The following is a 23,438-nucleotide window of genomic DNA, read 5'->3' on the forward strand; positions in this document are numbered from 1 at the left end:
TAGATCTGAACAAAGTACTGGTGTTAAACTTTTTCTTTTGAGCACCTGCAGATTAAGAATACTCAAAACTGGTCACTGGGCTCCACACACAGCATAACTACCATTCCAAATAAACAGACTACAATGTCCTAAAGTATTTAATGGGAGCATAGCCACTGAACTAGAAGACATGTAAAAACAGCCTGACCCCAATCCCAGGAGGCAGGAGGGAAAAGAACTGCAGTCATATTCAAAGGAAGACAATGCACTGTAGAAACTTTTTATGAAACAATGCTCTTGTCTTCAGCAGACTATGGTCACTCACCCCCCCCAAATATCTTCCCCATCTCCCTACTTTTTAACTTTCTCCCTATAAACTTGTTCTTGCTTATCCTGCTTTAAAATGATAGCAAATCGCTCTCAACCTTAAAAAACTTTCATTTGATCCTACAATACCATCCTTCAGCTCTCTTCCATCCTTCAAGCAAATTCCTGCTGACAATCCTATTATCCCAGATGTTGTCCCCTGTCCTGGTTCTTTCTGTCTCAACTGTGAATGTTCCCAAAACTCTGTCCTAGGCCCTCTTTTACTCTCTAGATATGATTTAATCATCCTCCCTCTACAGATGATTCATAGGTCTCTTCAACTTCAATCTCTCTCCAGAGTTGCAATTCTACATCGCCAACTGCCTGGACTACAGATTGGAAATATCTAAAACAGAATTTAATATCTTTTCCCAAAAACTCATCTCTTTCAAACTTTGCAGTTTTTGCTGGTATTACCATTCTTTTTTTTATTACCTAATTCTTTATTACCTAAAATTCTGTATTACCTAAATCCACAGCTTCAAAGTAATCCTCAACCCCTCTCCTTCAGTCCATATATCCTATCAGTTGTCATATCTTGTTATCTCTACATCCACAAAAAGCATTCATAGTTAACCCCTTCTCTCTACTTAATAAGGACACCAAATGGTAAAGAAAGATAAAAATTTGAGTTCTAGCTTACCTTAGGTTACTTAGCATTTGAAAAAAGGACAGATTGGGAGGCTTAGGAGCATTTTTGCGTGAGTAAAAGATATATACTCACTTTTTCTCTCTCTCTCCTTACACACACACACACACACACACACACACACACACACACACACAACACACACACACACACACACACACACACACACACAAACAGCATAGGGTGTCCAACCAAGTCTTGTCAATAGATATTTTTTCATCCTTCTTGGAGAGTGCATCATACTGAGGGTTAATGCAATCAGAAAGAACCTCACCATCCACAGAAAATACTTCTTCAACCTAGACTCTGTGTTGGCTCTCTTCCCCATCCATCAAAGAAGTGAGTACTTTTAGCAGGCACTGAAGATCTCTGCTACCAGTTCCACCTGTTATTTTGTATTGGAGGGTCACTGAACAAGGTTCTTTCTGTTGTTATAGTTTCCAAAAAATCCTAACTACTGAGGGAGATAACTTTCTTTAAAAAGGTATATATTGGCTACATATTTGTTATACAAAATAAAAATAATAATTGATAAATAATAAGCACAATGGGATCTTAAACCATATCTTTCAGTTAATTGTGAAATAGTACAGATATGTGTGGGTTTACTATTAATTATCACTTGATATAAACCTGCTTGGTCCCCGCAATTTGTGTACAGATGACTCTCGTGAACATTTTGTATACCTGGAAGAGTAAGGCATCAGATTGGCAGTTACTGATGTCCATTTAGTCACCTTTTTCTGACTATTAAGGTCTAATATTTTTAAATGTCTTTGACATCTTCTATTTCTTTAGATATCATCTGCATTAATATCTCAATACAGTCATAATTTTGTCTCTTCCAGTAACTCTCTTGTATCCACATGGTTCAATCAAGCTATTTTTCCCCGTCCTTGTTTTCTAGTTACATATTTTTATTTTCTCTATAAACACATCTGAAATTCAGATGTAAGAGTCTAAGTGTAATAGTTGCACTGTTTTTTGAAGGAGAAAACAATAAATTGTATATAATTATAATCTCCATTTTTCTTCTCTTTATAATTTTCCTTCCATTTCCATCCTTGAATACCCTTGGGATGATTTTGCTTAGCTTAATCTCTTGTCATCTGAAACTTGTTTTTACCCTCTACTGCTTCTTTCTACATTATAAGATAATACTTTTCATAATCATCATTCATCCTACTATGCAAAAATTTTTAATAAGTTTATATTTTAATCCAGTGTTGCCTTTGGCAGCTGTCTATTTTCATTTGGCATTAAGATGAATATTTATTGTCTAGGGCCCTTTCTAGGTTGTTTTGGTCTTCTTATTATGGCAACTGATTTACACTGGTTAAATTGGATGAAATTTTTATAGTTTGTGTTGCTTTCCATGTCTATTGTTTATATCCTTTTTTGTCTATAATTACTTGTTTAAAGAGTTCAAGGTTATTTCAGTTGCCTATAGTTTTCCTCATTATTTTCTTCCCTTTTAAAAATAATTATGATCCTAGTTTTCATAAGTCTGAACTTAAGTCTGACTGTACATGTTATTCAAGGAAAATTCCCATCAAAAACTCTTCCCCTAGCGGATTAAATATAATCTATTTTATCTTTATGGGAACCTATGAAATAAAGAATTTACATAATCCATCATAAAAGACATGTAGATATATTACTGAGACCGAGAACAAGTGAGAAACCTTTATTATATTAAAAAATATATCCTAATAGAAAGACTTCTCAGTGATACTATTCCAAGTACCTTAATTCTAATAAATTGAAGGTCACTGAGTTTAACAAAGAAAAACTCAAAAAATAAACTCATCCACTACTAAAATTGCAGTTTATTTTCTTATACTTTATTCCTCCCAGGGTTGTTTTAAAATAATAGTATTTATAAAGCAATTGGAACAATAACTGACACATAGTATGCACTTAATGTTTATTTCCTTCCTTATTCATTTTTGCCAATCTATGCTACCCAAATTCCACTAAAGTTCTCATCTGATGACAAATGGAAAGACATTGATTTAGAAAGTCCAATCAAGTCAAAAATCCAGTCAATCTAGTCTTAAGAGAAGTAATGGGACAGCTAGATGGTGAAATGGATAGAGCACTGGCCCTAGAGTCAGGAGTACCTGAGTTCAAATCTGACCTCAGACACTTAATAATTACCTAGCTGTGTGACCTTGGGCAACAAAAGGTTTTTTTTAACCCCACTGCTTTGCAAAAACCAAAAGAAAAAGTTCTGCACTGACTGCCTCTACTTTCCTCCTTCCTCAACCTTTTGAAAACTGGCTTTGCATCTAATCACTTAACTCCAACAAAGTTGCCAATGGTCTCTTCTCATTCCTAATTCTTTATCTACTACATTGAAAGCTGCAGAGCATCCTCTCTCCTTTTTATGTTTCTATGATACTAATTTTTCCTAGTTTGCCTCTTGTCTGATCACTCCATCTCAATCTCCTATATCATTCCAAATTCTGCTCTTTTCCTTCTTTCCTTCCATGTTCTCAGTTTTTTGGAAACTTAATAAAATTCAAAGGACTGAACTATATATATAACTCCCAAATAGATCTGTCCAGCCCTAGGTTCTACCCCTAACTAGAGAGGTTGCAACACCAAGTATGTGTTAGATATTTCAAACTGATTCTCTCAGAGACATCATAAACTCAAAATGCTAAAAATCAAATTCATTATTTTTACTCTAAACCCATCCTTCTTCTAAACTTTCCTATTTCTATCAAAGGCACCAACATCCTCCCACAGTGTCTCAAGTTCATAATCTCAGTATTATCCTGCACTCCTGTCCCTCTCTTTCTCACCTTCTCTTCCCTCCTTACTAACTTCACCTCCTCTCTAATCCTCCTTCCCTTTCCCCCACAACTTGACAAACTTGTCAAAACTTGTCATTTCTATTTTCATGATATCTCTTGCATCTAACCTCTCTCTAATCAAAGCTAATCTTGATTCAGGTCCTTACGACCTCTCAACTAGATTACTCCAACAACACAAATTCTATTCCTGAACCCTAATAACTGCTAACAAAAGTAACTTTCCTTAACACAGATTGCACAGTGACTCCCCTATTCAAATAAGTGGTTTCATCTTATCTCTAAGATAAAATATATACAAGCCCTACACTACCTAGTCCCAATTTATGTTTTTCAATATCAAGATAAAATATAGGGGCAGCTAGGTGGCGCAGTGGATAAAGCACCATCCCTGGAGTCAGGAGTACCTGGGTTCAAATCCAGTCTCAGACACTTAATAATTACCTAGCTGTGTGGCCTTGGGCAAGCCACTTAACCCCATTGCCTAGCAAAAAACCTAAAAAAAAAAAAAAAAGAGAGAGAGAGAGAGATAAAATATAAAGTTATCTGAATCTTCATAATTTAGCCCTTTCCTACTTTCCTAGCTTTTATACACCTTATTCCCCTACATTCTGCAAACCAGCCAAACTAGCTTTGTCTCTGCTGCTCACACATAACACTTTCCGTGCCTTTGCATAAGCAGCCCCCATACTGGGAATATACTCTCTCCTTATTCAACCTCAAAGAGTTCTTTTCTCCTTCTATAAGATGTAGTTCAGACATCATCTTATACATGAAACCTTTCCTGATCCCTATCCCCCCACTCATCCCACCTCTGCCACTGCTAGTGCTGTCCCTCTTAAACTACCTTGTATTTAACTACTTAGGGTGCTTATATTTAAGTTGCATTTATTTTTATACAAACTTGTCTCATCCTTTAGAATGTAAGCTAACTACAAGCAGGGATTTTTCCCTTCTTCATACTTATTCCAGCACCTAACACTGAGCCTGCCATAGGAGGCCCTTAATGAATTGACTAATTGATTGATAGAACCTACCAAAACTTGCATTTTGGTGACAGTCTTTGAGAACTGAAGATCAAAGAAGAGACAATAGAATTAGGCCACTGACATACTACCATATGCTGATTTAAATGTTTTTTTGTTCTCTGCTTTTTTTGTCTCACTCACCTAACTACACTAAAAAAGTTCCTTAATTGTCCATTTCCATTAGTTTTCTGAGGGGTCAGTTTTGGGTTTTTTTGGATGCTCCATAATACTTTGAACCAACATTGCTAGATCCAAAGAACTCAAATCCAAACAAACATTTACTAATCTCCTAAAGTCCTCAAAATCCAAGCATTCAATAAAAGCTAATTCATAGAATGAATACAGTAAAAACACATGCTATAAGACTATAACCAACTGAAAAATGCCCCAAATAACCAAGAATTACAAAATTGCAAGTTAAAGCCACTTTCCACCTCACCTCCATCAGATTGTCAAAGATGGCAAAAGAAGAAAATGACAAATGTTTGGAAAAGCCTCAAGAAAACAAATTATGAAAATGCTAGTGAAGCTGTGAATTGATCCAGTCATTCTGGAAACATTTTGGAACTATTCCCAAAAAGTTAGTAAACTATCCATTATGCATACTTTTTAGCCCAGTTAATATAATTACTAGACCAAAGATATCAAAGAAAAAAGGAAAAGTTTATATGTACAAAAATAATAACAGCTCTTTTCTCAGTAGTCAAAAACTGATAATGGAGTACCCTCTTATCAAGGAATGACTAAACAAGTTATGGTATATGGAGTGTAACAGAATATGATTGTACCTTAAGAACTCATAAAATGAACAGTTTCAGGGGAAATTATGAGGCTTCTATGAACAGATGTGACACATAATAAGAAGACCTAGAAAAACAATTTATACAATGACAACAATATTATAGAGATAAAAAACCTTGAAAGACTTCAGAATTCTGATTAAAACAATAGTAATAGATTCCTGAGGATCTGAGAAGTGAAGAATTTGAGATACAGAGACAAATTTTTGAACATGTGGGAATTGTTTTGCTGAACCATATATATTAATTATGAGGATTTTGTTTTTCATTCAATTGGGTAGGAACAGTAGAAGAGATAGAACTCAACATTTTTAAAAATATACTACAGAAAAAGTTTATGTTAAGCTTTATTGTGCAATTCAATACAACAATCAAACGATAATACAGCATTGTTTTGGGCTAATTTTCATTTCCTACATTCTTTATTTTCATATACTAACATATTAAGCTAAAAAAAGAAGAGAGGGCAGCTAGGTGGCACAGTGGATAGAGCACCGGCCCTGGAGTCAGGAGTACCTGGGTTCAAATCCGGTCTCAGACACTTAATAATTACCTAGCTGTGTGGCCTTGGGCAAGCCACTTAACCTCATTTGCCTTACAAAAACCTGGGGAAAAAAAGGAGAGAGAACATTCTCGTGATTCTAGCTTTGTCACAAAAGGTTCCAGCTAGAAAAAGCCTTAAAGATTACCTAACCAAACCTTCCCATTTGATCATTGAGGAAAATGGAGGCTACAGATAAATAAATGACTGTGTGGCAAAATCATTACTAGTTAGTTACAAAGATGGAATTAAAATGTTCTCAGATTTCCTATCTTTGACTATCTCTTCTTCAAACCTTCAAACATAAGATTTCCAATCACCTTATCTGAATAATCCATCACTAGAATAGATAAATTTTTTATGCTTTAAAAGATTAATAGTATTACTTATACAACTATTAATATTCTTTTTTTTTTAAGGTTTTGCAAGGCAAATGGTGTTAAGTGGCTTGCCCAAGGCCACACAGCTAGGTAATTATTATTAAGTGTCTGAGACCGGATTTGAACCCAGGTACTCCTGACTCCAGGGCCGGTGCTCTATCCACTGTGCCACCTAGCTGCCTCCATCAATACAATTCTTAAGAAATTTTCATCAAATATTTAATTTGTTTATTTGTTCCTTGTCAAAAGAATTGAAGTCAGTTCCGGCACCCTGTTTGGGTTTTCCTATAGAGTACACAAATAACCTTTACTATTTATTGACTTAATAGAGAATATTATATGTAAAGTAGGGGGGAAAGCAGGTCACCAAAATTTATCAACACAATATTCAATTAATTAGCTTTTGTTTAATGTCTACTAAATGTCAGGTAATTGTGCTATGCACTGGGAATATAGACAAAAGTAAAATAATCCCGACTCTCAAGCAGCTTAAAATCCAGTCAAGAAAGACAACACGTATAAACATACAATGATATATATAAAATAGATATAATTTTAGGGAAAGAGTAATCACCACTGAAAGGATCAGGAAGGGCTAATAGAGAAGGTGGAGCTTGCAGTAAGCTTTGAAGTAAGCCCTCTAAATGAAGATAAGAACAAAGTGGCTCCAAAGGCATGAGGACAAATGCAAAACCTTTGATAGAGTACCATGTATAAGGAACAAAAAACAGAAGTCAATTTAGCATCTGGACCACAAAACATGGAAAGGAAAAAAGATTGGATAGGTAGCTAATGTTGGTCCTTCATTCTGGAAGAAGACTGTAACACCAGGGAGATGATGCCATGACAAGCATGTGAACTGAATTTGAGTGAGGGGGGTACTGTGCTAAGTCCCCCAGCCTCACTTTCTCCCCCAGAGCCATCTGGGTCCAGTGGCCAGATATGAATCAAGACAACTGGCAACAGCCCTGTATAAGAGGCAATCAGGGTTAGGTGACTTGCCCAAAATAACACAGCTAGTTAAGTGGCAAGTGTCTGAGGATGGATTCAAACTTGTATCATCCTGAGTCCAAGGCCAGTGCTTTATACACTGTGCCACCTAGCTGCTACTGGGCTAAAAACATAAGAGTTTCTATTTGATCCTGCAAGCAACAAGGAGATACAGGAGTTTACTGAGTTGGAGGGTGACTTGGTCAGGTCTATGCTTATTATAATCACTGTGACAGTCATATAGAAGATGGAATGGATTAGGAAGAAATGAGGAAGGAACAACAATTAAGAGTAATCTAAACAGAGAAGGAATGAGAGCCTAAAATAGGGTGATAGCTATTTGAATAGAGAGAAGGGAAAAGATATAAAAAAATGAAGGTAGAAACCATAAGATTTGGCAACTGAATGATTTCAACTGGGGTGGGGAAGAGTGAAGACTTGATGATGCAGTCTGACAATAAAAGGATGGTAGTGACCCTGCAAGAAATATAAACATTTAGAAAAGCGGTGGGTGTAGGAAAAAATATGACTGCTGCTTTAAAAGAACATGTTGAAGTTTTTAAGACACCTGTTAAAAGTATGACTTGCCCCGTAGTACTTAGCTATTGAGGATTGGAGCTCAGGAGAATGTTTAGAGTTGGATATTTAGATCTGGAATCATCAATATAGAAATTAAACCTATGAGAGATGATGATCTTGAGAAGAAAGCCCAGAAGTGAGCTTTAGGATATATGCCCACAGTTAGGGTGCATTATGTCAATGATGATTCAGCAAAATTAAATTATTAAATACTTAATAAGGAGAGATTAGAGAAATATAAGAACCATAGTCACAAACCAAGGATCATGACAGAATATGCAGAGTTCCAGTCTGGTAGGAGGAATGAATGGTTTTTGAGAAAAGAGGGTTAACAAATATATTGGGAAATGAAGGTGATGTTAAAAAACAATAGATGGGGGCAGCTAGGTAGCACAGTGGATAGAGCACCAGCCCTGGAGTTAGTACCTGAGTTCAAATCCGGCCTCAGATACTTAATAATTACCTAGCTGTGTGGCCTTGGGCAAGCCACTTAACCCCATTTGCCTTGCAAAATTCTAAAAAAAAAAAAAAAAACACACAATAGATATAAATACAAGTTAATTTTTAAAAATAAAAGATTCCCCCCAAAATTAAAAAATCAAAAAAGCTTATGATCTTATGTGAGAAATTTTTTGATTCTTAAAGTTTCATTTCTTAAAATAATTTTAAATTTGTTTTTAAAAAAAAAAATCAGCCACATAAAAATAATCGGTTTTGAGGACCTGAAGTTTTATTTGATGGATTAAGAGCTAGCAAAAAATATTTTAGGTATTTTTAGGTTTGGGTATTTTTTTTGCAAGGCAAATGGGGTTAAAGTGGCTTGCCCAAGGCCACATGGCTAGGTAATTATTAAGTGTCTGAGGTCAGATCTGAACCCAAGTACTCCTGACTCCAGGGCCGGTGCTTTATCCACTGTGCCACCTAGCCGCCCCCAAGAAAATATTTTAAATGAAATTTGTTAAAATTAAGACTTCCATTCTATTGAGCACATTGGCTGATTTAATGCTGAAAAAGAACTATCATCTAGATAGATAGTCACAGAGGGGTTTAGTGTCCAAAAAAGATTAAGACTTTTATGATATTGGGCATTCCTGCTTTCAATTTCTCAATTAACTATGTGACAACTGCCTGTTTGCAGAGAATATTAATCTTAAGAATATTTATTCATGATTTTATTTACTTAAGCTATTTATTCAATAACTGACTGATAGCCCTACTTTTGCCAAAAGAGCTAGAACTTAAGTTCATATAATAGGGAAATGGAGAAAACGGAAATTAGGAGTAAAAGAGAAAAATATCAGGTCCATTAGAAAAAGGAAATTTATTTATAACCAAAAGTGGCTACATATGTTACTAAGCAAGCAGAAAATGTCATGTATGGGGAAGAAAAGGATGATGGATACAGGTAGAGGATGACAAAGAATACCTATTAGATAACTATGTGTACTTATAAGAGAAACATAATGGCACATGAAATGGACCATGACTGGTACTTATAAATCATAAGAATACTAGTCATATTTAATGCAGTACTTTAAAATTTGTAAAGCACTTTACATATATTATTTCATTTGACTCTCGAAAAAGCCTTGTGGAGTAGTTACTATTAATTTTACAGATCAGCAATCTGAGGCTCAGAAAGGTTAAATGGCTTGCCTATTGTCACTAGTTTCAAGTCTTATGTTGTTGTACTTGTGCTGTCAAGGCTACTTAGCCCCTTAGTCTCTTTGTTAAAGTCACCTTCTAGAAGTTTTATTTGCTCCTTGCTGCAGTTGCTACAAAGTAGGACTAAAATCCTGCCAACTTCAGGTCCTATTTATTTGAGACCATGTCATTCAAACCAACTTAAGGCTTCCAGTTGTCTTCGAATTCAGTCCTGGTATGGAAGGAAGAGTTTAATTGAGTTTTAATCTGGTTTTACTGAAACTGTTTCATCTGGTGCCTTTTATTAATATTTACTGGGGTGTTTTTCAAAGTTTTAAATTCATCATGTGCAAGACTTGTAAGGGTCCCAAGGAGACCAAAGTCAACTTCTAAAAGGAGACTAAAACTAGCAGAAGTCATTACCCCAAGCCAACTGCAAAGCTGAACCCAGTGACCCTTCTCTCCCTCCCTACTCCCCAATGCTGTGCGCCCCAATGGTGATGTATTTCTTGGGGCAAAAACTCCTGGGATCAAGTGTTTGCTGCCTTCTGGCAACATTACCCCAACCCCTACAGCAAACATGTGCTGACACATGATATTGTACACCAGGAATTGACTCCAGACCAGAAGTTGCTGTCCAGGTGGCTTCTGACAAAGACCAACGGGATGCCCCACTGGGCAGAGTGCTTCTTTCCTGCTAATGTAGCCCACTCAGTGTACATACTCAAGGACTCTATCATGGACCCACAGAACCAGACCATGACTACTTTCACCTGGAACATTAACCATACCTGACTAATGGTGGTGGAGGAAAGATGTGTTTACTATGTGAACCCTGAAAACAGTGGTTGGACTGAAATCCGAAGGGAAGCCTGAGTCTCCTCTAGTTTGGGGTTTCCAGAGCTGTAGAGGAGTCTGGCCTAGCTAGATTCAAAAATAATGTCACCAAGACCATAAAGGCTTTGAGTACCTCTTGACCAAACTACAAGGTGAAGCTCTTTCTAAGACACTTGTTGAAACAGCTCAGGAAGCAACTGAGAAGGAAAATGCCCTGGCAGTACTGAAAAGGCTAAGGACCTGGCCAGCAAGGCAGCCACCAAGAAGCAACAACAGCAACATTATGCTTAAAGGAGTCACCATACTGCTTCCCCTGCAACAAAAAGGCCCTGCTGCCCTCCCAGATTGCCAGTTCCCAAGGCTGTGAGCCTCTTAGCAAGACCTGGCATTAGTCCCAGAGTACCAGTCCCTGAGCAGACCATCAGCACTATGCAAGCCCACAAACAATCCAGCTCTTGTCCTGTTACCCACGCAGTGTCAGAATTGTAATTTATCATTAAAAATCAATTTTCACAAAACAAAACAAAAAGAAATCAATTTTCAATCCTGTCAAAACAGAGAACAAAGTCAACTCTAAACCAAGATAAGACTGAAATGGATTTAGAATTTAAATCAAAAGGTGATGCCAAAAGCCAATTAGGAGAACCAGGAATAATTTATCTGTCAGATCTATGGAGAGGGGTTTATGAAAACACAAAATGGATAATTTTGATTACATTAAATTAAAAAAGATTTTGCACAAATAAAACAGTTGATAAGTGCTGTCAAGTTTTCATAAAAAAAGGCATTTTTAAATGAAAAAAAGAAAATTTCCAATTCAATGAAGAAATATTATGTGTTAAGAAATCTGTATTTGTATGGAATCAAGATTAGAAAGAAAGCAGAAAGCGAGACTAGGTGGTGCAGTGGATAGAGCCCTGAAGTCAGGAGTACCTGAGTTCAAATTCAGCCTCAGACACTTAATAATTACCTAGCTGTATGGCCTTGGGCAAGTCGCTTAACCCCATTTGCCTTGCAAAAATCTAAATAAAAAAAAGAAAACAGAAAACTGGGAAACAATTTTTACAGCTAGTATTTTTGATAAACTAATAAATTTTCTAAATTATAAATAAATAAATCATTTCCCAATTGATAAATGATCAAAGAATGAAGAAATTAAAGATATCTATGGTCATAATTAAAAAATGATCTAAATGATTACTGATCAGAAAAATAAAAATAAAACAACTATGAGGTACTAGCTAACACATATCAGACTGACTAAAATAACAAAAAAGGTAAATGATTAATGTTGGAAAGGATGTGGGAAAACTGGGATACTAAAGCACTGTTGGTGAAGTTGTGAATTCATCAATTTGGAACAATGCCCAAAGGGCAATTAAACTGTCATACTCTAAGATCTAGCAATATCACTATTAGGTCTGTCCCAAAGAGATCATAAAAAAGGGGGAAAAAGCCCACATGAACAATAATATTTATAACAGCTCTTAGTGGCAACGGATTGTAGATTGAGGAGATGCCCATTAACTGGGAAACAGCTGAACAAACTATGGTATATGAATGTGATAGAGTACTATTATTTTAAAACAAATCAAGACTTCAGAAAAGCCTAGAAAGACTTGCATGAACAAATGCAAAGTTAAGTGAGTAGAACCAAGAGAATATTATGCACATTAACAAAACCATGGTGATAACTATAATGGACTCAGCTCTTGTTAGCAGTTCAGTTATCAAGGACAATTCTAAAGGAGTTGTGGTGGGAAATGCCATCTACATCCAGAGGAAACATTTAAAGTCTGAATGCAGATCAAAGCATAATTATTTTATGTTTTTTATGTTTTTTCTGCCTTTCTCATAGTTTTCCCCTTTAGTTCTGATTCTTCTTTCACGATATGACCAATGTGAAAATGTTAAACATGACTGTACATACACAAACTATACTAGATCACTCAATATATATATACATACTCATATATACGCTCATATATATATAATATATATATATATATACACATATATATACATATATATATTACTCCCTGTATATAACAGGTTATTCACTGTTATGGGAAGGGAGGGTAATAGAAAAATGTGAAACTCAAAAGCTTATAAAAAGATGAATATTGAAAACTAACTTTGCATTTAATTGAAAAAATTTTTAAAAAAAGAACAAATTCAAGACTGAAACTATTTTCAGATGAGCTATATATCCTATGAAGAACAAATTACCTCCTGGGGAAAAAAAAACTAAAAATACCCAGAAATGTCATAGCTAAAATCCAAACCTTCCAGCATGCCAAAAAAATTACTGCATCAGGAAAAAAAAAAAAAAGAGTTCACTTGAACCAAGGAACCATAGTCAAGATCATATAAAACTTCTATAAGGGAGAAAACAATGCTATAATTCCATAAAAACAAAATGAAAAGACAACTTGCAAATGTTAATACAGTCTATAGGTGAAAATACTTTTAATAGAAGACCTTTCAAGCATTCCAGTTTAAAAGGCAAAACAAGAGAGATAAGAAAAACCTAGAACAAGCAGAAAGCTCTAAATGATGATCAAGTGCTCAAGTTCTTATTAAGTGTAAACAAAATCAGAAGTCCCTTCAAAATTTCGCTATTCTTAATATCTAAGAAGGAAGTTAAGGAAGGCTTCCTCTAAAAGTGAAATTCTGGTTGGAATCTGAAGGAAGCCAGGGAAGCCAGGAGACAAAGCTGAGGAGGGAAAGTATTCTAGGTATGGACAAGAGGTAGAAAAAAAATGATTGAAGTTCAGATTGAAGTCGTCTATGTAACTGCCAGGAAACTAGTATCACTGGATAGAAGAGTACACAGTGGGGAAATAAAGTTTAAGAAGACTGGGGGGTGGGAGACATGGAGCGGAGAACTAGGAATTGTATAGGTTATCCAAGACTTTTAAATATCAAACTTTGTATTTATATTTAATCATGGAAGTGAAAGTTAGCTGTTGAAGTATGGAATAGGGAGCTAACATAGTCAGATCTGCACTTAAAGAAAATCACTTCAGTGGTTAAATGAAAAATGAATTGGAGCAGGGAGAGACTTTAGGAAATCAGACCTACTATCAAGAAATTCCAGGAAAATTGCAGATATAAAATTTACAAAAATCAACAGTTTTTGTATATGCCAAAAACAAAATCCAAAATGAAGAGACAGAAAAGTAATCTATTAAAAATAACCACAGAAGGGGCGGCTAGGTGGCACAGTGGATAAAGCACCAGCCCTGGAGTCAGGAGTACCTGGGTTCAAATCTGGTCTCAGACATTTAATAATTGCCTAGCTGTGTGGCCTTGGGCAAGCCACTTAACTCCATTTGCCTTGCAAAAACCTAAAAAATAAAATAAAATAACCACAGAAAGAATAAAATATCTGTAATCTACCCACCAAAACACATTCAAGGCTTACTTGTATAATAATTATAAAACACTCATACAAGAATTATTTCTCATATAGAAGAAATGGAAGAAACAAAAATTGCTCATGGTTGGTCTTGCCAATTTAACTATAAAAACAATCAGCAATTACATAGCACTTTAAGATTTGCAAATCATTTTACAAATGTTATCTCATTTTATCTTCATATCACTGGGATGTACATGCTATTATTATTATTTGAATCTTACAGATGAAGCAATTGAGATAGGAAGAAGTTAAGTGACTTGCCCAAGCTCTTCCAGATACATGGTTCAGTACTCTAATGTGCCACCTACCTGCCTATCATCAAATATCAAATGACAATACTATCTAAATAAATTTGCCAATTTACTGGCATTTCAAAATACCAAAGGATTATTTTGTAGAATCAGACAAAAGAATAGCAGTTATCTATACTGGAACAAAAAGACAAGCCTTTCAGTAGATTTTATCCAAAGCAGTAATCTTCACTACTATCTTGAACTAGATAAAAAATAGAATAGTCATTAGAACAGATCAAGTACAAAAATTCAGATAGACCTGTGTGGGATAGAAATCCACTTAAAAAAAAATAGAAAGAGACTCTTCTGAGCAAAAAGTAAAGTTTATTTTGGCACACTCCAAGTCTCACAAAGGTAGTAAAGATCAAGGAGCTGCCGGGAGGTGACACTCAAGCCATGACCTAGGCTGATTCCTCCCTCCCTAATCCCCTCTCTTCCAATCTGATTGGTTAAGGTTTTCAGAGTTACAATCTTTACTCAAAAAAATCTACCCAGCAACAAAGAGAAGAATAAAAGGTTTTTCATAAAATATTACCTCAAGGTATCAGAAGATTTCTAATGACTTTCTGTTAAATGAATTAATGTCTAAGTATGCAAGGTCTTTTAAGGAACTCTACTATCTCTTTAGTTTAGTACTTATCAAACAAGAGAAGGCAGGCTACTGTTCTCAAAGTCTATTATCAAATATGTGGCTAACTAAGACTGCAAGGTCTCTTCTCTGGAAGTACTCCACTATTTCCCTCCCTAACAGAATCAATGCAAGGTCTTTCTGGAAATAGAGTAATACTCTTTGTTTTAATGATTTTAACCCTAAGAGGAATTCACTAGGAATGTTAACTTTTAAGAGGGAATATTCCACTCAAACCCAAATATGATAAAAAAAACAAAAACTCCCATTTCTAGAAATAAAGAAACCGAGGACAACAAAAGCAGCTGGAAAAAAAGTGGAAAAGAATTGAGCATAAATTACATTATACTAATATTTCATATCATGTACCTAAAAAATGCCATTTCATAAACAAATCAAGTCACCTTTCAAAAAATGCTCCAAATCAGGAATAAGAGAAATTAAAATCACAGAAAATAAATACTAATATAATTGGCAAAGATAACAAAAGAGAAAAATAATAATTTTTGGAAGAGCTATGGGAGAAGAGACACACTGATGGTCTATTAGTAGAACTCTGAAATTAGTGGAAACAATCATTTTAGAAAACAACATAGAACTATATCCAAATAGTCACCAAATTGCATATAATCTTTGACACATAAATAGGCAAGTACTATGTATATATCCCAAAAAGAGATCAAAGGAAATTACATGTGCAAAAATATATGCATCCCTTTCTGATGTAGCAAATAACCAGAAAAAAATAACCAGAAAAAATAACCATGAAGTGAGGAATGACTGTACAAATTATGGTATGTGAATATAATGTAATATTATTATTCTGTAAAGAAATGAAATTGTTTCACAAAGCAAGTATTAGTGATGAATATAAAATAATCATAAGCCACATATCTCTATTCCTAATAAGATAACAGGTTCCTAATGTTCCATTTCAGAGAGCTTCAAATAGACACTTCTGCCATGCATGGCCACACCTCAACTATAGCATATGACAAATTAAGTTATGTTCTACACCAATGGCACACACACACACACACACACACACAAACGCAAAGCAAACTTCAATATATGAAATAAATGAGTTATATAACCAAGTTGGCTTTTAAAAGAGCAATAGAACACTGGTATCCCCTGACATTTCACTGAAACTAGTCCATATGTAGCCAGAAATTGGAAGGTATGTGTGAGAAGTCCTGATTAGAAGACTCAAGTTATAGTGCTTAAAAACATTTTTACTTAAGTAGAGGTCTAAGTCACCTACTTTGCTCCTTTTGTAGTCTCCCCCCCACCACCGCCCCTTCAGAGAGAAAAATCAAAAGGGTAAAACCTTTTCTGTTGCTATCACCATTCAGCTAAAACCAAAGCAACAGCCACAGAAGAAATGAAGTATCAAGAAAAAAATCAAGAAAAGAATTAAATCTGCATCACCTAAAGATTTCTTTAAATCTAAATTTCCAGGATATTCAAAATGACTATTTTCATTTATCATTTAAATTGAAATGAAAATTTTAAAATTAATTTACTACATAAAAAATGAACCCTGTTGCTGTTATTCAATTGTTTAAGTTGTTTAACTCTTTGGAGTTTTTTTGACAAAGATAACTGAAGTGGTTTGCCATTCCTTCTCCAGCTTATTTTACAGATGAGGATGCTGAGGCAAACAGGGTTGAGTGATTTGCCCAGGGTCACTCACAGCTAATAAATGTCTGATACCAAATTTGAACTCAGGAAGATGAATCTTCCTGACCCCTGGTCTGGCACTAGATGTACTATGCCACCCAGCTGCCCTAAGTGATAACTGTACCATTATCTAGAATAAATCCAAGAACTACAAGTATAAACTTCTGGGATGGCCCTCCTAAACTGTTTGGTCTCTCAGACTCAAATTGATCCCAGATTTAATCCATTCTCTACCCATCAGTCAATGTGATCCTTCTTAAGCATAGTTCAGACCACATCATTCCCCTCCTCAATAAACTCTAAAACCCTCTAGGGTCAAATATAAACTCTTCTTTTTTTAAAGCCTTCACAGCTGGCCCCACCTTGCCTTTTCAACTTAATCCATTTCTCTTCTCCAAACATTTTACAATATACACTGACCTTCCTACAATTCCTCAGTCAAGGCACTTTATCTCTCTCTTTTGCAAGCCATCCCCCACACCCAGAACTCTCTCCCCTCCTCACCTGCACTTCACTGAATCCTACTTCCTTCAAGACTCAGCTAAGTCCTATCTCTTACATGAAATTTTTTGCAGATCCATACAACTGCTAATGCCCTCTCTCCCTAATCTACATTTTATTCAATTTTAAAATGTGTTCCATAGACATTGACATCTATACCTAGCTGGATCACCAAATGTAAGCTTCTTGAGGGCAGGGAGCATTTTATTTTTCTCTTTCTATCCCTGGCACCTAGCCTAGCACCTGATACTTAGTAAGCACTTAAAAATCTTTGTCCAATGATTGATTTCCTTATTGAAGTACCTTGCATCACTAAATGCCATATATGGATCTTGTGTAGTTAGCCTTTCTTGTAGCCCTTGGGGATAAAAAGAGATTGATAGCCTAGCCTCCAGGGGTTTGTTCCTTTATCTCAGAGGGAGGGTCAGCCACAATGATGACAGCTTTATCACCAGACTTTATCTCCATTGTTGGAATGGAGTTAAACCAATGACATGTGACTTGGCACAGGATCCCATCTGCACAGTGTTTGGGCATGAAAGCTTTTGTGAAGGATAAAGAAAGAAAGGCAAAAGATGAAGGACCACCAAAAATGACCATTCCTCAATCAAGTCCTACTCAAGTCCTACTCCAACAAGGGTATCTCTTCTCTAAAGACCAAAATGCATACTGTAGAAAATTACTCAAAAAACAAATGTTACATCTTTTGCAGTCTCAGAGTCAACTACTGCTTTCCCACAACAGCAAGCACACTTGTACACATGACATAACAACCTAGCTATTAAGTTTTAAAGTGGAACTAATTTTTAAATATTCTAATCTATTCTAGAACACTTAAAAGCAAGACCTGAAGACTAAATAGTTTGTTGTGATTAAAATAAAGAGTTCAAACTAGAATGATGAAGAATTCAAGAACTGAATAAATATTTTTAACAACCTTTTAAAAAGGGACAGTAGCAATGACAATAAGGCGTGTTCTATTCTAAGAAGCAAATGAACTACCTTATATTAATAGGTAAATAGTAAATAGCAACACTAAAATTAATTCTGTCATTCTCTGTTTCAAAAAAACATAAATGTCAAAAGCACATCAAAGTAAGAAAAAAGCCTTCTTACCTTAACGGGCATCCAAGTGGTATTCATAATGTCCAGAATAGTGCACACAAGAGTAAGAAATAAAAAGGAAATCCAACTTCTTTGGATCAAACAAGGATGAACAGTTTAAAAATCTTCACTGTTTCAAGAATAGCTGAAATAGAAGATTTTAAAATTAAATACAAATCATCATTATCTGTAAATACAATTTTTAAAAATTAGCAAAATTTCTTATTTCACCAATATCACCAATTAGTTAAATTATATATTCTCTGCAAGACCACCCTGTATGTATGTATGTAAGTATATATACATACTTGTCTGTTTATATTTGAACAAATGAAGGCATATGTGATGAAAAGAACCTTAGATTTAGAATTTGAAAAATCTTGAGTTCAAATTATGATTTTTTAAAACTTCTACTTGTGACCCTGGTCAAGGAAGTCACATCACTTCTCTGGGCCTGTTTCCTCCCGTGTAATCTGAAGTCAGTTAGCTCAGGAATTCTACAGATCACCATAGATAGATCTGAGAAGGATTTATGAACTCTGATGGGGGGGAGAGGGGGAGTCTTTATACTCACTAATTTCTAACTGAAAATTGGTATTTACCTCAAGTATTAATTTTTTTAATTATTTAAAGAAAGGGTAAGAGGCTGTCTAAGAGATCCATGACAAAAAAAAAAAAAGATTAGGAATCTCTGGGTTAGCTAAATTGTCTGTCTTTACAGTTCCTTTATAGTTCCAGAGAATATAAAGGGTATCAGAGAAAGAAGAGGGCAAATAATGAATTAGAATTCATTTTCTGTAGAGGATTTAAAATTCATTTAATCCAAACCCTTTGCAGGTAATTTAAAAGCTGAGTTTTTATAAATAAAAAGAGGCACATTGTTCTTAGGCCCTATATACTCCAAGTATTGGAAAAATCAACTGCTAACATTTTTGAATTGCAGACAGGCCCTTAATATTTCTAAATAGTATGAATAAAATCATCAAATTAACAGAAAAGGGACCTAGTATCAAGCCTTTTGATAACGAACTTTTTCTGGTCCTTTTAAACATACTTTTTACTTAAATAAAAATGAAGTTCCAGGACCAATTCTACTTCCAAAATAAAACTACAGCTTTTTTCTAATCTGAGAATATTTAATTTAAATAAAAGATAATTACTCTTCTGGAAGATTTTCCAAAGTCCAGTAGAAAGTCCTATGTTAGATGGGCTAGATTGAGACCCTGGATAAGATACCCTCATCCAGGGTCTCTGAAACTAAATGAAATTCCAACCAAACTAAAATGGAAGGTAAGAGCTTATAGGAGTAGGTGACCCCCTCAAAAAGAAATAGAACAGCATCCACTATTTAAATTTTTCCTGTATGTAGAAAAATGAGACAATTAAAGGTTTTACACACACTCTCTCTCTCTCTCTCTCTGACTCTGGGGGTAGAGTTGTCCTGGCCATGCCTTCGTCATCGTCATCGCATCAGCTCCTGAAACTTGGCATCACTTCCCATGGCTTGGGTTTATTTCCTTACAGTTAATGGCATGGGGGGGGGGAGTCAAGGGTCAGCTTGTTTCCGGGTCTCCCCCTCCCCCATCAGCACCCCCACCTAGAGGCCTGGGAATAAGGGGTTGGGGTGTAAGTCCCGCCGACTTCCAGCCCTGCCTTCCCCTCCCCTCTTCCAGGTGGTCCCTGGCCCCACACCTCACCTCTCTACCTTCTTCCAGTGCTCAATCGGTCCGCCCCCCCCCAAAAGCCCATTGTTGCATTAGGACCCCGGGAGGTCCTGGGACGGGGGGGGGGGGCTGCGGCCGTTGGCCTCGGTTTTCCGGGGCCCCCCACAGTCGGGCGAGCTCCGGGCCCCGCGCTCGCCTGGGCTCGGCCTGGCGCTCGGCGCTCCGCCGCCGCTCCCCCCTCGCCATCCCCGGGGCTGGGCCTGTGGGCCGCGGGGGCCCGAGCTCGGGGGCAGCGGAGCGGGGAGCGGGCAGAGGGGGCGGGGGGCGGCCGTGCAACACGCACTCACACACGCGTCCCCGCGCCCCCCGCGCCCAACCCGCGTCCGAGGCCCGCGCCCCGGCGGCCCCCCGCCCCGCGGCCCCCCCAGCCGCCCGGGCCCCGGGCCCCTCCCCCCGCTCTTAGGTGACTGCCCCCTCGTCGCCGGGGCCCCCGGGCCCCCGGGCCCCCGCTCCGCCACCGGCACCGGAGCCAACGGCGGCTCCCCCGACCCGGGACCTACCTGCACGGCTCAACCTAGCCTAGAAGTGGGGGGCGGGGAATCGGCCGCCCTCCTCCGCCTCTCATTGGCCCACCGAGGTCAGCGCCGGGGGTTTATTGGCTGCGTTGGCGCATCCGTCAGGCTGGCGGGGCGGGGCGGAAGGAGGGGGCGAGTGATGCTGGTCCCCGGGTTCTCTGGTTCTCTGTGTCTCTCTGTGTCTCTGTCTCTGTCTCTGCCCGTGCAATCGGGAAATGCTTGCCCGGCGAGGCCAGGAGGAGGCCAGAGGGGCAAGAAAAAGACCGGGGGGGCCCCGGCGGGGCTCCCCACTCATGTCGACCGAAGCACCCCCAGTCCGGTCCCCAGATGATACCGCTCGCCCCCTTCCCCAGCACCACGTCTCCCCTTCCCCCTCCCCCACCCCCATCTCTCGGTTCTAGAGCAGGGCAGCGACATGATGAAAACTGAGGCAGGGAGATCTGATGAAAGGATGGGGCGCCAATTCAGCCCCGAGTCCAGGGCGGGGGGCGGAAGAGGGGAGGACGGGGCTGGGCTGGAGACCGTGGACGCGGGGAGAGGTCGGGGCAGAGCCCTGAGGTGGCACAGCCGGCCGGGGCGGGGGTGCTGACACGGGCCCCAAAGGGCAGCGCCAGGGAGGCACGGATGCAGGAGGACCACGGAGGGCCCGAGGAGTGATGCTGCCCGGCTCTGACAGGGAAACTGGGAATCGCGCCCCCTCTCCCACACCCCGCCAAGTCCCTTCCACTCTGCTATATCTGCCATCTCTCCTCAGACAGCCACCACCCTAATACAGGCCTCATTACCACCTGCAACAGTTTCCTACAAGGTCCTCCCACCTCCATATTCTCCCTCCTCCCCCTACAAGCCAGCCTTCCTCCCACTGCCACAAGCTAAATCTTTGTATGCCCCTATTCATCTGCTCTATACCCTCCAGTGGCACTTATTATCTATGAAATAATATTCAAAACCCTCAGCTTGGCAACCACAATCTGACCTTTGAAGCTTTACCTTACACCAGTCCTCTCCAGCCTAAGCTCCAGCCAAACCAAACTATTTGTTAATCCTAATAAACCTCCCACATCTTTCTTCATGCATGGAATGCCCTCTCACTACCCAAAAGGAAAACTCACTCATGACCTTTCTTTATCCCCCATGCCCATCCCTACAATTCCCCCTCTAACATTACATATTACATTATACCTTGAACATACTTACCATTTTTTTTTTAGTTGTTTCCAGGAAGGATCTCCTGAGGCAAACTTTGGGAGGACATGGACCAAGAGTTGAACAGGATAGGCAATCATGCTTAAATTGTAGGTTCCATGAGACTAGGGACCACATCTTACCTGAATGTTTTATCTCCTCCAGTGCCTGGCAGTTTAATGAATATGGGTTGAATTGATATCAAAAACAAGCACTTGGCATTAAAGGTAAGAAAAGAAACACAGCTCAGAAGAGTAAATTGCAAAAGAGACAGAAAATTGAATTAGAAGGGAGAAGGTTTTGGGTTCTAGCGCTGGTTTGCTACAAATTAATTTATGACTTTTAGAAATTCACTTGAAACATCTTTGGACCTAAAGAATTGAAGTAGGAGGTAGGAGACCTGAGTTCTAGTCAGAGACCTGCTAGTGTATCTCCTTGTGACCTTGACCAGGGTGATGTTTCTTCAAATGTAAAGTTAAAGGACTAAACTAGTTCAGCCTACTAATTTAGACGTGGAGAGAGGTAGTTTTCAAGTGTCATTGGAAAAGACAAATACAGAACTTTTAACTCTAAAACTTACTAGTAATAGGAATATGTCAAGTCAATGAAGCACAGTGAGCCTTTATTTTCCCATCTGTAAAGTGAATATAATTATGTTTGTTCTATATACCTTGTACAATGGAAATCTTAAAGTATCACATAGACGTGATTTGGATGTAATGGAATTGAATTATACAGTTTTAAAAATTGATAAAAAAATAATTCAAATAAAATGGGAAGATGTACATGCAACAATGCAGAATGAAATAAACAAAACAAAGAAATATACTAACTAAATGGAAAAACATTAAACTGAATAGTTAAAAAAAATCATTCTTGGTCTTAAAAACAGATTATCATACATATTCTCCATGTCAGGTAGGCAGGTGACTACAAGGAAAAAATGAAGTTTATTTTGTCAGGGAATATACAGAAATAACTGATACAAAATAAAAGATAATAATAAGTCTCATTTTAAAAAACACTCATAAATGTGAATTATAATTAATAGGAAGGAAATAAGAGATCATGTATTCTAAGACACTTATTTTACAGAACACAAATACCATTTTCAGAAGAATATTGGAGATCAATTTTTGGCTGAGCAGAGAGGAAATATTCAGTGCTGAAATACATGGGTGTCTTTCAGATGTAGAAAATTCAGTCGATAAACATTCATTAAGTATATTCACTGTCCTAAAGCTAGGAATACAAATACACACACACACACACACACACACACACACACACACACACACACACACACGGAACTTTCCCTTGAGGAACTTACTATCTAATGGAAAAAATAACATACAAAAGAAAGCTGAAAACAACATATCAAAGGAGTTCATGGATGCACACTCCAATCAAAGGGACAGAGAGTAGTGATGAGGTGGTGTACCAAGGCTAATGGGATCTTGCAAGATTTCCCACTAATAAGCTTTCTTGGGTATGGTAGAAAAGTCAGAGAAGTCCTAAAGTAGTTCAGTCAGAAGAGAAATACCAAAAGGGTTGTACTGAGCTATCTCCTATTAAATAGTAGAGGCTTTGGAGTACATGTGTCTAGCCTCCAATCATTTGATGTATGACATAGATGTAATCTTGATTTTAAAAAAACAACAACCTTTTTTTCATCTTTCTTTGTATCCTCCACTTCCCCTCCCATTTCTCCCAACCACCCACATTTAACATGGCACCTAACACAAAGCAAATACCTAAAGTTTTTGACT

At 37.6% G+C, this 23,438-nt stretch overlaps 1 protein-coding gene and 1 pseudogene across 4 annotated transcripts in view; one reads left to right on the forward strand and one right to left on the reverse strand.

Moving 5' to 3' along the window:
* Positions 1-20,518, reverse strand: part of KANSL1 (KAT8 regulatory NSL complex subunit 1) — a 200,560-nt gene extending 180,042 nt beyond the window's left edge. For 2 of the 4 annotated variants that reach the window (XM_074224396.1, XM_074224393.1), the window contains exons 1-2: positions 20,470-20,518; positions 18,258-18,390 (exon numbers count right to left, since the gene is read on the reverse strand). The gene's annotated coding sequence lies outside the window, so the exon portion shown is untranslated. The other 2 variants (XM_074224395.1, XM_074224394.1) reach the window with 2 other exon arrangements.
* On the forward strand, positions 10,270-10,903 carry LOC141512069 (PRELI domain-containing protein 1, mitochondrial pseudogene; annotated as a pseudogene).
* Positions 20,519-23,438: the final 2,920 nt, after the last annotated feature.

This window comes from Macrotis lagotis, chromosome 2, assembly GCF_037893015.1.
Source record: "Macrotis lagotis isolate mMagLag1 chromosome 2, bilby.v1.9.chrom.fasta, whole genome shotgun sequence".
Lineage (NCBI taxonomy): Eukaryota > Metazoa > Chordata > Mammalia > Peramelemorphia > Peramelidae > Macrotis > Macrotis lagotis.